This window comes from Rhamphochromis sp. 'chilingali', assembly GCF_963969265.1.
Source record: "Rhamphochromis sp. 'chilingali' genome assembly, chromosome: 1".
Lineage (NCBI taxonomy): Eukaryota > Metazoa > Chordata > Actinopteri > Cichliformes > Cichlidae > Rhamphochromis > Rhamphochromis sp. 'chilingali'.
The window spans coordinates 63163200-63177356 of NC_137929.1; the positions used below are offsets into that span (position 1 = coordinate 63163200).

The 14157-nt window shown below is 40.8% G+C and overlaps 1 protein-coding gene across 5 annotated transcripts in view; it reads left to right on the forward strand.

The window, feature by feature from the left end:
* The first annotated feature begins 11768 nt into the window (after positions 1-11768).
* The window catches only part of LOC308394771 (uncharacterized protein), a 47886-nt gene continuing 45497 nt past the window's right edge, over positions 11769-14157 (forward strand). For 3 of the 5 annotated variants that reach the window (XR_013971287.1, XR_013971288.1, XM_080879283.1), the window contains exon 1: positions 11773-12588. The gene's annotated coding sequence lies outside the window, so the exon portion shown is untranslated. Of the gene's footprint in view, positions 12589-14157 lie in introns of all 5 variants that reach the window. The other 2 variants (XM_080879279.1, XR_013971289.1) reach the window with 2 other exon arrangements.

A 14157-nucleotide genomic window follows, 5' to 3' on the forward strand; every position in this document is an offset into this window, starting at 1 on the left:
TCAGTGAGTTTTTTGGACATCCTGATAATAATGAATTCTAGTAGTCCAGCCTGGAAGTAATAAATGCATGAACTAGCTTTTCAGCATCACTCTGCGACAGGATATTTCTAATTTTAGAGATGTTGCGCAAATGGAAGAAAGCAGTCTTACATATTTGTTTAATATGTGCGTTGAAGGACATGTCCTGGTCAAAAGTGACTCCAAGGTTCATCACAATGTTACTGGAGGCCAAGGTAATGCCATCCAGCGTAAGAATCTGTGTTGTGGCCATTTTTGTTGAATGCTTTTGGAAAGTGATTGGTTTATTAGTTTATGGACCCTCCCATTAATTAAGAGATTAAGAGCACCCGGGATGGGTGTGGTAAAGAGGTTTTTGTTTTGTTTGCCAAATGTCAGATGGGAGGACGGGAGGGTTAAAAAATGATTTTTTGACCACTTTTGAATTGTTAAAGAAAATTAAGTTAACCTTCGTTTAAGTTTTAAGAAGTTATTTGGCTGATTTCTGTTTGTATTTTTTTTTTCCTGAAATAAACGGCATATGATTTTTAAACAATGAGTCAGAAGTGCGTTCCAAGACAAACCTCCCGTTGCTGAGCTGCAACATGAAACATTTGTATTAAACAATTATCTTTTGGACCTTGTGAAACGAATTTTCTGGTTAAAATGGAGGAACAAGAAAGAGAGCTTTTTAATTTAATTAAAAAACGCAGAGCGAAGCTTGGCGTTCTGACAAGAAAACGAAATGACATTAATGCTCTCATTGATGCTGGAGAATCAAAAGCCTCCATAGATGAACACATGAGAACATTTAATGATTATTTGGGAGAGTTTATGGACTCACAGACTTCAGTTCAAAAATTGCTGAACGATGACGAAAAAGAAACAGATCACAGCGATTGGTATGAACCTAAGCTGATCAGTTTTAAAGACTTTCTGCATGAAATCGACACTTGGTGAACTGCAGACCCTGATCCACAAAAGGATGAAGTTGCAGCCTCTAATGTTGAATCAAAGGTAGCATCTCATGACAGTGACATTGCGCCGCATGATAGTGTCTCACAAGTAGCGCAAGAAGCGAGCGACATGATTTCTGAACGAGTTGCTAAACCTGGCAGCAAGGGCTCTAGTAAAGCGCCCAGTAATGTTACTGCAGCCTTAAGTTTAAGGAGTAAAAGCTCGCGTGCGGCTTCAATTGCGCTGATGGAAGCTGAAGTGGAAAGAGCCGCTTTAAAAGCGGAGGTGGACGCACTGCAAGAAAAACATGCACTCGAACTGGAAGAAGTTCAATTAAAAGCAAGAAAAGAAGCATTGGCTCTAAGAACTAAGTTGATTAAGGCTGATGCAAAAAGGCAAATTCTCACCTCTGCTCAGGATCGGCAGAGCCTTGCATCCAGGGCTGAGGTTGAATCAGAAGGCGGGATTACAGCGCCTTCTGGAACATCTACAGAGTTCATACCTGCTGCTACAGCTCGAAAGGCTCCAAGACCAAAGAAAACCCCTTTAGTTCATTCTCCTTTGCCAATGCCCCTAGAGACACATGTGCCTGCTGGGGTCAAACCAGAAGGGGAGAGCCCAAGGCCAATCTCTTCACAGGTTGATGTTCACAGCAGTGCCCTAATAGAGATTATGACAAAGCAAAATGAAATTACTCAGATGCTTGTAAACCAACAGAGGTTGTCACTGCTTCCAGCTATAGACATTCCTGTTTTTGGTGGTGATCCTTTGCGTTTTAGATCCTTTCTTAAGGCTTTTGAACAAGAAATAGAGACTAAAACTGATAATATGCAGGATAGGCTTTATTATTTAGAATAGAACAGTTTACTACAGGACAGCCCAGAATTTTAGTGAGAAGTTGTATGCACATGAGTCCACAGACAGCTTATGTTGAGGCAAAAAGGCAGCTTGAGTGGAACTTTGGTAACAGAGCAAAGATAACGTCTGCATTTATAGACAAGGCTCTTAACTGGTCAGTTTTAAAGTCTGATGATGCTTCAGCATTACGTGCTTACACATTCTTTCTAAGAAGCTGCTTCAACACAATGGATGAAGCTGGGTTTCTTGATGAGCTGGAAAATTCAACCAATATGAGGATTCTTGTTTCAAAGTTGCCTTTTAGACTTCGTGATAAATGGCGACTAATAATCGTTGATATAACAGAAAAGTGCGATCGCAGAGCAGGGTTTAAAGATCTTCTTGATTTTCTTGAAAAGCAAACAAGAGCTGCATTAGATCCTGTTTTTGGAGAGAGTCAAAACACAAAAGAAAAGATAGCTTCAAAACCATCAAAGACACCGCTTAAAACTAAAAGCAGTAGCTTTGCTACTTCTGTAGCTGTAGTTTCAGAACAGATCAATGACAAACTCAAACCGGAACGGATTCAGATAAGCCATGAAGATAAAGGGTTAGATCAAACTCGGTGCTTGTTTTGTGACCAAACTCATTTTTTGGACGTATGTGACTTATTCAAACTAAAGGCCAACAAAGAAAAGGTGACATTCCTTAAGAGTAAAGGTTTATGCTTTGGTTGCTTACAGAGAGGCCACATGAGTAAAGCTTGTCCACATCGTTTGACGTGCCACACCTGTAACAAAAATCACCCTACTGTTCTCCACATAGACTCAAATGAACGGCAGTGGCAAGCAGCTAAAGCTGAATGTAAGGAATCATCAGTCTCAAATGCTCTTGTTTCTTTGAACTTTGGTAGCTATACTGGGGCCGGGGCTAATGAATGTGCCTTGTCAGTTGTTCCAGTAAAAGTGAAGTTGGAAAATGGGACGAAGGTTGTGGAGACGTACGCCTTTCTTGATCCCGGCAGCTCTGCAACGTTTTGCACTGAGGCGTTGATGATGCAGTTAAATGCATCTGGAAAAAAAGTGGAAATCATGTTAAAGACTATGGGTCAGGAAAGGCCAGTGAGTAGCTATAAACTTTTTGGTATGGAAGTAGCTGCTTTGAAACAGAATGAGTATTTGAGGTTGCCTGATGTGTACACTCAAAAGTTTATTCCTGTCACTAAAGAAAATATCCCTAAAGAAGAAAACTTAAGAAAATGGCCTTACTTAAAGGAGGTTGAGTTGACACCGATAAATGCTGGCATTGGGCTGCTTATTGGTGTGAATTCTCCCAAAGCGCTGGAACCTTGGAGAATCATTAACAGTGAGGGTAATGGACCCTATGCTGTGCTAACTCGTCTCGGTTGGGTTGTCAATGGGCCACTCAGTCAGGGTAGTGAACGGGATGAGCATGATGCTAGTTTTGTCCAGGTAAACCGCATTTCTATAAGTAGTTTAGAGGAAATGCTGGTTAAGCAGTATAATCAAGATTTTGTGGAGAACCAGTGTAATGAGCGTGCAGAAATGTCTGTAGAAGATAAACAGTTCATGAACATAATGTTAGAGTCAGCTGTACTTAAGGATGGCCATTATTACTTGAAATTACCCTTTCGTAAACCTGAAGTAAGAATGCCAAACAACAAGCAGGTGGCTCAGCAGAGGGCGCAATATCTGCTAAAACGGTTTCAGAAGGATCAGTTATTCTTTGAAGAATACAAAGAATTCATGCACAATGTTAGTATGGAGGGACATTCAGAAATCATACCACAAGAACAGTTGAAGAATGAGGAAGGAAAGGTGTGGTATATACCTCATCATGGGGTCTACCACCCCCGCAAGAAAACACTGCGTGTTGTGTATGATTGTGCTTCAACATTTTCTGGAACATCACTGAACAAAGAGCTATTACAAGGCCCAGATCTGACTAGCACTTTATTAGGTGTGCTGATTCGCTTTCGGCAGGGTCCAATAGCACTTATGACAGACATTAAAGGGATGTTTCATCAGGTCAGAGTAGCTGAGGAACACGTAAACTTTTTACGTTTTCTCTGGTGGCCCGATGGTGACATCACAAAACAGCTGGTGGAACATAGAATGCTGGTCCACATTTTTGGTGCAGTATCCTCCCCCAGCTGTGCCACCTATGCACTACTAAAGACTGCTGATGACAACCAACATCTGTACCCAGAGGAGGTTATACATACAATCAGGCATAGTTTTTATGTAGATGACTGTCTTAAATCTGCTCAGTCTGTTGAGCAGGCCATCTCACTTTATCAGCAGCTTACTGAGGTGTGTGCCAAGGGGGGATTTAAGCTCAATAAGTGGGTATGTAGTGATCGCTCTGTCCTCTGTCAGATCCCGGAGGAAAATAGAGCCACAGGTGTAAAGATGCTGGACCTTAGTCGGGATCAGCTACCCACAGAAAGAGCTCTCGGTGTGCAATGGGATATTGAACGTGATGTTTTCACATTCAGTATTGTGAACAAGAACAAACCACTTACAAGACGTGGTATTCTGTCCAATGTCAGCTCCATTTATGACCCTTTGGGTTTCTTAGCTCCAGTCATTCTGCCTGCAAAACAAATTCTGCAACATCTATGTAAACTGAGGTTGGCTGGGATGAGACAATACCAGCAGAAATGGCACAAACCTGGCAAAAATGGGTTGAGGATTTAGTTCTTCTTAACAAGTTTAGTATTGGTAGATGTGTCACACCCAAAGGATTTGGGGAGATAGAAAGTGCACAGCTGCATCACTTTTGCGATGCCAGTGAAACTGGATATGGTGCCGTATCATATCTTAGGCTATCTAACGGCAAGCAGGAAGTGTGTGTTTCCTTTATTATTGGTAAAGCAAGGGTGGCGCCGTTAAAACAAGTCACCATCCCACGTCTTGAGCTGGCTGCTGCAGTTTTAGCTGTGCGCTTAGACAAAATGCTATCAGTTGAACTTAATCTTAATCTGAGTGAGTCAGTCTTTTGGTCTGACAGCACAACTGTGCTACAGTACATTGCAAACACAACCATACGGTTCAAAACGTATGTAGCTAATAGAGTTTCCACCATTCATGCTTTGACAAAAGTTGAGCAGTGGAGGTACATCAGTTCAAAGCTGAATCCAGCCGATGCAGCCACAAGAGGAATGACAGTTGGCTGTTTCCTGAAATCGTCCACCTGGATCAGTGGTCCAGAATTTCTCAGTAAACCTGTTGGTCACTGGCCTGTAGGCATGAATTGTGTATCTGTCCATTTGGAAGCTGACCCAGAAATAAAAGGGGAGGGCCTGATGTGTGCAGCTGTGCTGAAAGAAGATGTGTGTCCCACTACTAAGCTGCTGTTGTACTTCTCCAGCTGGACAAAATTAAAAAGGTGTGTGGCATGGATCCTGAAAGTAAAAGAAAGACTTAAACTGCAAACAAGGAAAAGACAGAAGTTGCTGGGCACGCACTGTGGAAGTCAAATATGTGTTAAGCAAGAGGATAAATGGAACACTCTGCTCAAAACTGAGGATTTGTCCAAGGCTGAGGAAGCTATAGTGAGCTTTGTGCAGAGAAAACATTTTGCTGATGAAATGACTGCCCTAAACTCTGGCACTGTAAGTAAGTCAAGTCATCTGTATAAGCTTGATCCTGTAGTTGCTAATGGTGTCTTGAGAGTGGGTGGAAGACTGAGCAAAGCGGATTTACCTGAGGAAACAAAACATCCTGCAATTTTGCCAAAAGAAAGCAATGTTTCAAAGCTTATTCTTCAGCATATTCACGAAAAGATTGGTCACAGAGGAAGAAATCACATGCTTTCAACCCTTCGCCGTCAATACTGGATCCCTCATGCTAATTCAGCAGCTAGAAAAATAATCAAAGATTGTATAGTGTGTCAAAGACGACGGCAAAAGCCAGGTGAGCAGAAAATGTCTGATCTTCCTATTGACAGAATCTCAGCTGATCTTCCACCATTTACTTATGTTGGTGTTGATTATTTTGGACCAATAGAAGTAAAGAGAGGCAGGAGTCTTGTTAAGAGATATGGAGTTCTCTTCACATGCCTAACCTGTCGTGCAGTCCACCTTGAGGTGGCACATTCTCTTGATACAGGCTCCTGCATTAATGCCATCAGGAGATTCATCTGCCGCAGAGGACAGGTCAAAGAAATCCGGTCAGACAATGGAACCAACTTTGTCAGCTCAAATCGTGAGTTAAAACAAGCTATGTTAGAGCTAAACCAAAGTAAAATCCAAAAAGGTTTAGCACAGGATGGCATAAAGTGGACCTTTAACCCGCCCTATGGGGCCCATCATGGTGGAGTATAGGAGCGCTTGGTGCAAGAAATAAAGAGAATATTATACTCTATCACAAACCAGCAAGTACTAGATGATGAAACCTTGCATACAGTTTTTTGTGAAGTGGAGGCTATACTGAGTGACCGCCCAATCACACCTTCTTCTGACGATCCCAATTATGTAGAAGCTCTTACTCCAAATCACTTGCTCCAGTTAAAAGGCAAACCTGTGCTGCCACCAGGTTTATTTAAAAAAGAGGATCTGTATCTGCGAAGACGATGGAAACAAGCCCAGTATATTGCGGATCTATTCTGGAAAAGGTGGGTGAAAGAATACCTTCCTATGTTGCAGGAACGACAGAAATGGAACAAGATTCATAGGAACTTTTGCATTGGTGATGTTGTGCTTGTTGTTGATGGAGCTGCACCAAGAAATTCTTGGCCCATTGGCCGCATCACTGAAACCATGGCCGATGCACACGGAGTAGTTCGCCGTGTTAGAGTTAAGACACGAACAAATGAGCTGGAGAGGCCAATCAACAAAATATGTCTCCTGGTGGAGGCCATCTAGAGGAAACAATGAATGTTTGCCTCCAACTGAGCCAAGTTCTGGAACCTCTGGCTCTACATTTACACTGACACTCACTTTGCCCTACACTCCATTATACAACATACACCTTTTTTGAATACACACAAAGCAAACACATGAACATCAGAGACTTGAAATCATAGAACATTGACCTTTCCTTTTGTTTGTTTTTTAAGAAGACCTATACGGATGGACTGCTGAAGAAAATTGTTGGTATTGCATTTGGTGATGGCCACTTAGAAAGAATTAATTCATGTTACACAGGAATTAGGGGCCGGAATGTTGTGGCCATTTTTGTTGAATGCTTTTGGAAAGTGATTGGTTTATTAGTTTATGGACCCTCCCATTAATTAAGAGATTAAGAGCACCCGGGATGGGTGTGGTAAAGAGGTTTTTGTTTTGTTTGCCAAATGTCAGATGGGAGGACGGGAGGGTTAAAAAATGATTTTTTGACCACTTTTGAATTGTTAAAGAAAATTAAGTTAACCTTCGTTTAAGTTTTAAGAAGTTATTTGGCTGATTTCTGTTTGTATTTTTTTTTTCCTGAAATAAACGGCATATGATTTTTAAACAATGAGTCAGAAGTGCGTTCCAAAACAAACCTCCCGTTGCCACCCACGGCCTTTCCTTGGATTTTTTTTGTTTGGAAAGTAAAAGGCCGCGACAATCTGGTTAGATACCATATTTCTAAGATTTTCAGGGCTGAGTACAATAACCTCAGTTTTATCTGAATTAAGAAGCAGAAAGTTAGCGGCCATCCAGGTCTTTATGTCTTTAAGACATTCCTGCAGTTTAACTAATTGGTATGTGTTATCTGGCTTCATAGATAGACAGAGCTGGGTGTCATCTGCATAGCAGTGAAAATGTATAGAATAGAATAATCCTTTAATTGTCCCACAAGGGGAAATTTGATATGCTATGTCTTCTAATGAAACTGCCTAAGGGAAGCATGTATAATGTAAACAGAATTGGTCCTAGCACTGAACTCTGTGGAACACCATAATTAACCTCAGTGTGTGAAGAGGACTCTCCATTTACATGTACAAATTGGAGTCTATTAGATAGATATGATACAAACCACTGCAGCACAGTACCTGTAATACCTACAGCATGTTCTAATCGCTCTGATAGGATATTATGGTCAACAGTATCGAACGCTGCACTGAGGTCTAGCAGGACAAGCACAGAGATGAGTCCACTGTCAGAGGCTATAAGAAGATCATTTGTAACCTTCACTAAAGCTGTTTCTGTGCTGTGATGAGCTCTGAAACCTGACTGAAACTCTTCAAATAAACCATTCCTCACCAGATGATCTGTTAGCTGTTTGACAACTACTCTTTCAAGGATTTTTGATATGAAAGGAAGGTTGGAGATTGGCCTATAATTAGCTAAGATTGCTGGGTCTAGAGATGGCTTTTTGAGTAAAGGTTTAACTACAGCCAGCTTGAAGGCCTGTGGTACATAGCTGATTATTAGAGATAGGTTGATCATATTTAAGATCGAATAATTAATTTACCAGCTGGAGAACCAAAGGTCCAACTGTAGGTAACACCTCCTATAAGAGTCGAGGAGGGACAGCATCATTTGGAGACCCTGCAGGCTTAAAACGATCAACAGTTTCCTTTAACCGTTTAAAGCCGGTCGGAGCGGGCACGCTCCGTTTTGCATAACTATTTTTAAATCTCGGTAGCACTGGAACCATGAAAGCTAGCGCAATAATTTTTTTTGCATATGAAACCAGAGGAGTTGTACTTACATCTTATGCCATCAGCTTGTCCTCGGTCACAGTTTCCTTCCACATAAAGCTTTGCAAAAATTGCATAAAAAGCACTTGCAGCAACAAAAACATAATATTCCAGAAACAGGCTTTGCCGATCCGATCAGCTTTTCGTAACACTTCCTACGTCCATCAGCGCGAACTATCACATATGCGCCATGACCTGCCCAAAACCGGAAGTGACGTCATTTTCACAGAAATTTAGTTCTTTACCATCAGGGCCTTGTAAGCCTATACTGGTGTTTTTAAAAGTTATGTTTGACTTTATGACTTTCTGTGTCGTTTCTGGGATGCTTAGGATACATATTGCACTGCTGGAAATAGTTTATTTTGATGCATATGCTATTTTTTTTGCAAATTTGCATTATAATACTTATTTTCGGTTTTTTTGGGGTTTTTTTTGCAGTATATAAAAATTGGTGAATATCAAAAATAAAACTATGAAGACACTCATAGTCTTCATAGACAACTCTGTCGTTCAGCCACTAATTGGTGCTGCTCGGGTCAAAGTCGGGGCTGTATCAAGACACGAGGACTAAACCCCAATTCAACCAGACCCAGAACTGATCTGGAATTAAAACTGGACTGCAACAGTTTAAAATCAGGACTACTTAGGATTTAACCAAGACAGAACCAGAATCAGAACTAGATGATAGTAGCACTAAAAATCATCATAGACCTGCACTGCACCTTTTTTTTAATTCTACCAAAGTACACTCTCCCTCTCTGTTTCTCTCTCTCTGCTCCTCTTTCTCCCTCTTTGTTCTGACAATCAAGCCAAACACCAACATCATCAAATATACAGTTGAAACCAGATATTTACATACTCTTCAGATAGGAGAGGAGAGATGCATCAGTACAAACTGTTTCATCCTTTAAACCTAAACTCTGTGAACAGTTGACTGTTCGATGTGCTAAAGAACAGAAAACATTATTTCCCATCAGACCATGAGCAACATTCAGGCATGTAACACAGTAACACTTTTATTTTTTACATATTCAGCAGAAAGAGTTAGCTGTGTGCACTATAAAAAATTAAGAAGCGTAATTCATTTCTGCTTGGTTTCACATAAACTGTATTATTAAGGAACAATAAGTGGGGCTCACCTCAAAACAATCAGTATAAGATCTGACTGGAGAGTTTTAGGCCAGAGCCAAACTTTTGGAACTGAAATAACAACTTTGAGCGGATCAGAGACTTGTTTTGATAACATCTCCCCCTAAAACAATAAACTGTCCTCACTATCACAACCACAGCAGGAACAAGACAGGATTCTGTGGTAGATTTTGTGCAATTTGTAGTAAATTGTGCACCACAGACTTTGTAATTTACATTTGTGTCACTCATTTAAATCTTCTTCTCCTGAAAGTGAAACTCTTACAAACACATTTGTCATAACTTCAGTCTCAAACTGACACTGAGTCTCTTCAGTAAATCCAGCAGCTTTTTAACATCAAAAGATGTCTTTGAGCTGCTGCAGATGTTAGTAAATCTGACCCTAAAGGTTCCTTCTTCTTTAAAATTCAAACTTTGTAATGAAAGGATATTTTTAACAGGCTGTTCTCGTTTATATGACCTCCATAAAACAACAGGGTTAAAACACATTGTGACGAAGTAAGAGTTTGTTTTGTAGTCCATCTTCTGCACAATGTAGTTTCAACGGGCGGACATCCGGTGTCACATCGCTCCTCTCTTTCCCTGAGTCCTTAGCAAATCTCCTTCCCACGATTTTCATCGAGGCCAAGGAAAAGAATTTAGGAAAAGGAGATAGGCGCTACTTTTGAAATAACACCCCACGTGGTTACCGTGTGACGCTGAGTCACGTGACCTCGCAGCAACAAATCACAGCAGAGCCGGAAAAGGGGACGGAGCAAAGTGTCTGTGCAGGAGAGGAGTCGAGCAGAGAGAGCTGCTTTTTTATGAAACGGGAGTAAAGTAGTGGGACTCTCCACCATTTGACCTTAGAACTGAAGAAGCTTCTCGGATGAGAGGTGAAACGTCTTCAAGTAACTTAAAGAAGTCCAGACGCTTTTCTTTGCAAGCTCCTTTGACAACTTACAGGAACATATACCACTACTAGTGATGGCCAAATGAAGCTTTCCGAAGCACTGAAGCTTGTACTGAAAAACGGTTCATTACTCGAAGCTTTTCAACACAGTCCTCTCCGGTGACATCTGGTGGTGAAAATTTAGAAGAGCAGCTTGAATCTGCAAAATAAAACGGACTGCTCAATTATCACTGCTCACTCAAGAGTGGAGTTCTCTCTGATATTGGGCCACCGTTCCGTTGCTTTGAACATGTAATTGGTTTTGTTTTCTCGATTGGGGGGCTGAAAAAAATGTAATGCGTATCTGCGTAATACATTTTGATCAATAAACTTTCCCTATTTAAACATGCACTATGGTGTGGCCTTTCTTTGCTCATAACTCCTTGATGTTGGTAAATACAATAAGTGAGCAATATATATAATATACATATGATAATGCACAGCACATTATGGAGTATGCCCCTGCTGTGAAGTCCTGCCTCCATCTACTTGTCGTTTAATCACAGCTGGACAGGTTCATACAAAATATTAGATTAGGCCAATTGTCCTATACATATTTTTGACCTAGGGGTGGGATTGATTGTGAACTGGAAAGGGAAAATGCTTAGGAAGCTGAGTACGGCTGCATCGTCACTGATTTGTAGAATCATTTTTGATTCGATACAGGATCCGATTCAATTTGATTGGAATCTGGAAAGTTTTGCCTCAGTCAGAAATATTACAATTCTGATCATGTATCAGTATATATCCATAATTTCGTATCTATTAAAAGAAAGCTGACACATGTGAGACTTAATTAGAGATGTAAACAGAGAGTTATGAAACCTGCAGCTGCAGAAGCCAGCGGAAAAAAAGAGGCAAACACAGCGCGGACCCGCCGACACATCAAAATCTGACTCTGACGCGTCGGGTCCGCGCTCTGTGTTCACGTTTGTATGCAGAATCCGTAAACCTGCTCCCAGTTACTGTTTTAGCTGCATGGTGTTTGACGACATGTTGTGAGGTTTAACCTGAGATGCTGGCGTTTCAGGCATAATAACGTTAATTTACAAATCGACACGGGATTTTAATGAATCAATATCACTTTATTCAATTTAGCATGGATTGTAATCAGAAAGGCGATAATCAAAACCCACCCCTAATCAAGACCTTGCAAAGTAAAAACATGCTCTATGTCAGGTAGCCCTTTTGTTATTTACAGTTAAAAAGAGGATTAGTGTTACTGTGTGCTGGCTGAGTCTGTTTCTTTTCTTAGAAATAGTTTCTCCTGCCCTGGAGAAAATCCACTTGCATGGAACAGAAGAGGCTGTGGAGTGCAGGAACTACACTGCAAGCTGGTAGATATGCAGGTATTCCTGGGTCCTGCAGACTATCACCTAAAAACAATAAACAAAATGATTTTCTAAACTGTGTAGCAATGTAATGTACGTATAGTGTCAAATACATTGTTGTAGTCTTCATTAGCTTTAATTCACATGGAAGTGTTCCTAAAGTCATATGCTGTAATGATATTTACATTATGAAAACATGATTTTGGACATTTCAAGTTTTTCACTTCGGCAGATAAAATGAATTGAGCAAAATCAACTCAAAATATTCCCACACGCCAGAACGTCCTCTCTTCCTCGCTGGCTCCATATCTGTCAGTGGAATGATCACCTCTTCGCTCTCTGTCACCATCAACACACTCCACGAATCCCGTGGATGATTCACTTCCTTATATCCGTTTGAATCAGGTACCGAAGCAGTTACGTGCGTAATGAAGCTTCGGACGTCACTGGTCACGTGACTTTTGCCAAACGAAGCAAGCCTCGACACAGTGCTTCTGAACCAGTGTGTTGTTTTTTTCGACACACGCTCCGGAGCGTCAGCTTCAAGCGGGCCATCACTAACCACTACCAACGTTTGGATCGATGTCTGCATCGATCTGCACACCCTTGTGTCCTGGATTGTAGCTGTAATCAACGGGAACCACGTGGGTCTCTGCTCCCTCATCTGTTTCCTGTGTTTGGAGAGAGTTCCAGCTTCATCACGGAGTTTCTCTCGGTTTGTGGGCTCATCTAAAGGTAAGCACCGAGCTAACTTTAATGCGGGTTCAGTTTATGTTGAGTTTAGCTCTTTTCAGAATAATAGATTGCTTGGGATACACTGGAGTTAGACAGACTGTAGAGTTTGTGATTGCTTGCAACATTATGAAATGGCGGTTGCTAGGGGGTAAGAATACATATAGAAAAATAGTCTTGGAGTATGAACAAAAGGATGGAGTGCAGGGCAGGAGAACAGCCAACCCCAGGACAGGAAGCCACAGTTACAAGCCTGGGGGAGGGAAATCAGCCGTTAGAATAGGATTTCATAGGATAATCTCCAGATGCATCTGTATTTTATTGTCTTCCAGCGCAAATAAAGACGTCTGATAAAATAAAGACACTGTTTAGTCTTAATGTTTATTACGTATTATACACAAATGCAATAAGCAGCAGGTGCTATAGGCATCTGGAAGCACCTGTATATACAATTCTAACATGTGATTACTAGGACTCCCAGGCTTCTACCGTTCTACCTTTAAAAGCTAAGCTTTAGCTTCAGCCAAGTGGAAGCTAAATTGGCTAGTCATTCATATGTAAATTAGGTTGTTACCTAGGAATTCTGGAGGGAGGGGAGTGGGGGTGTGTGAATGAGGGGGTGGGGGAGCTGCTAAAAGCTGTGAACTTCCTTTTGTGTTTCATCTTGAAGCATTCTCAATCATCAAGAATGGACTATTCAACATGCACAACAAACGGAGCATGTTCATTGGTTCATGGACCTCCCTGAACTAATGGCATTTATTGCAATTGTCATCTTGCGGGGGGTTTACAGGGTTCCATCTGTAAATGACTGCTGGTCAGCAAACCTGGGAAACACACAGATAATTGGAACTATGGCACGAAGCCGCTTCCAAGATATGATGCAACACCTACGCTTTGATGACAAGTCCACCCGCTGTGATCGAGCAAAGACTGATAAGTTCAGTCTGATAAGAACCAGATATTTATGTACTCTTCAGATAAAAACAGATACACTTTTTAATTGTAACATCAAATCAGACTAAATTTCTTTAGATTGATGAATATAAAAAAACACATTTGTTAACTTTAAGAGTAAAGACAGAAACTATCTGTATTTCTTAATTGCAAATGGCACCAAATTGTATTCAAAATTGAGCCACACTTATGGAGCTCCACAATCCTTTTCCTGGTGTTTTGGTTGACATCTCTTGATTTTCCCATGTCACAGAAACAGGCTCTGTGTTTTGCCTTATATGCATCCACAGCTGTGCCACCTGTTTACTCACATGGACTCTACTAACCTATCAGAAGCTTCTTCAGCTCAGAATGGAATCGTCTGCAGTTTTCTTATTAATTAACAATAAACTTAGTGTATATGTACTCCTAAATATGATGAAAGTGATAAAAAATAGACAGCTCTGTCTCTCTTTATTCTGACATTTAATTAATTCAAAATATATTTCAATATTTATTTATCCAAAACAAAACAAGTTTACTCTAAATTGATGTTGTACAGTAAAAAAAATGTTCTTCTGCACCAGCAGCCCCAGGCTTTTACCTTTCTACCTATTAGACCCAGAGAGTTGTCAA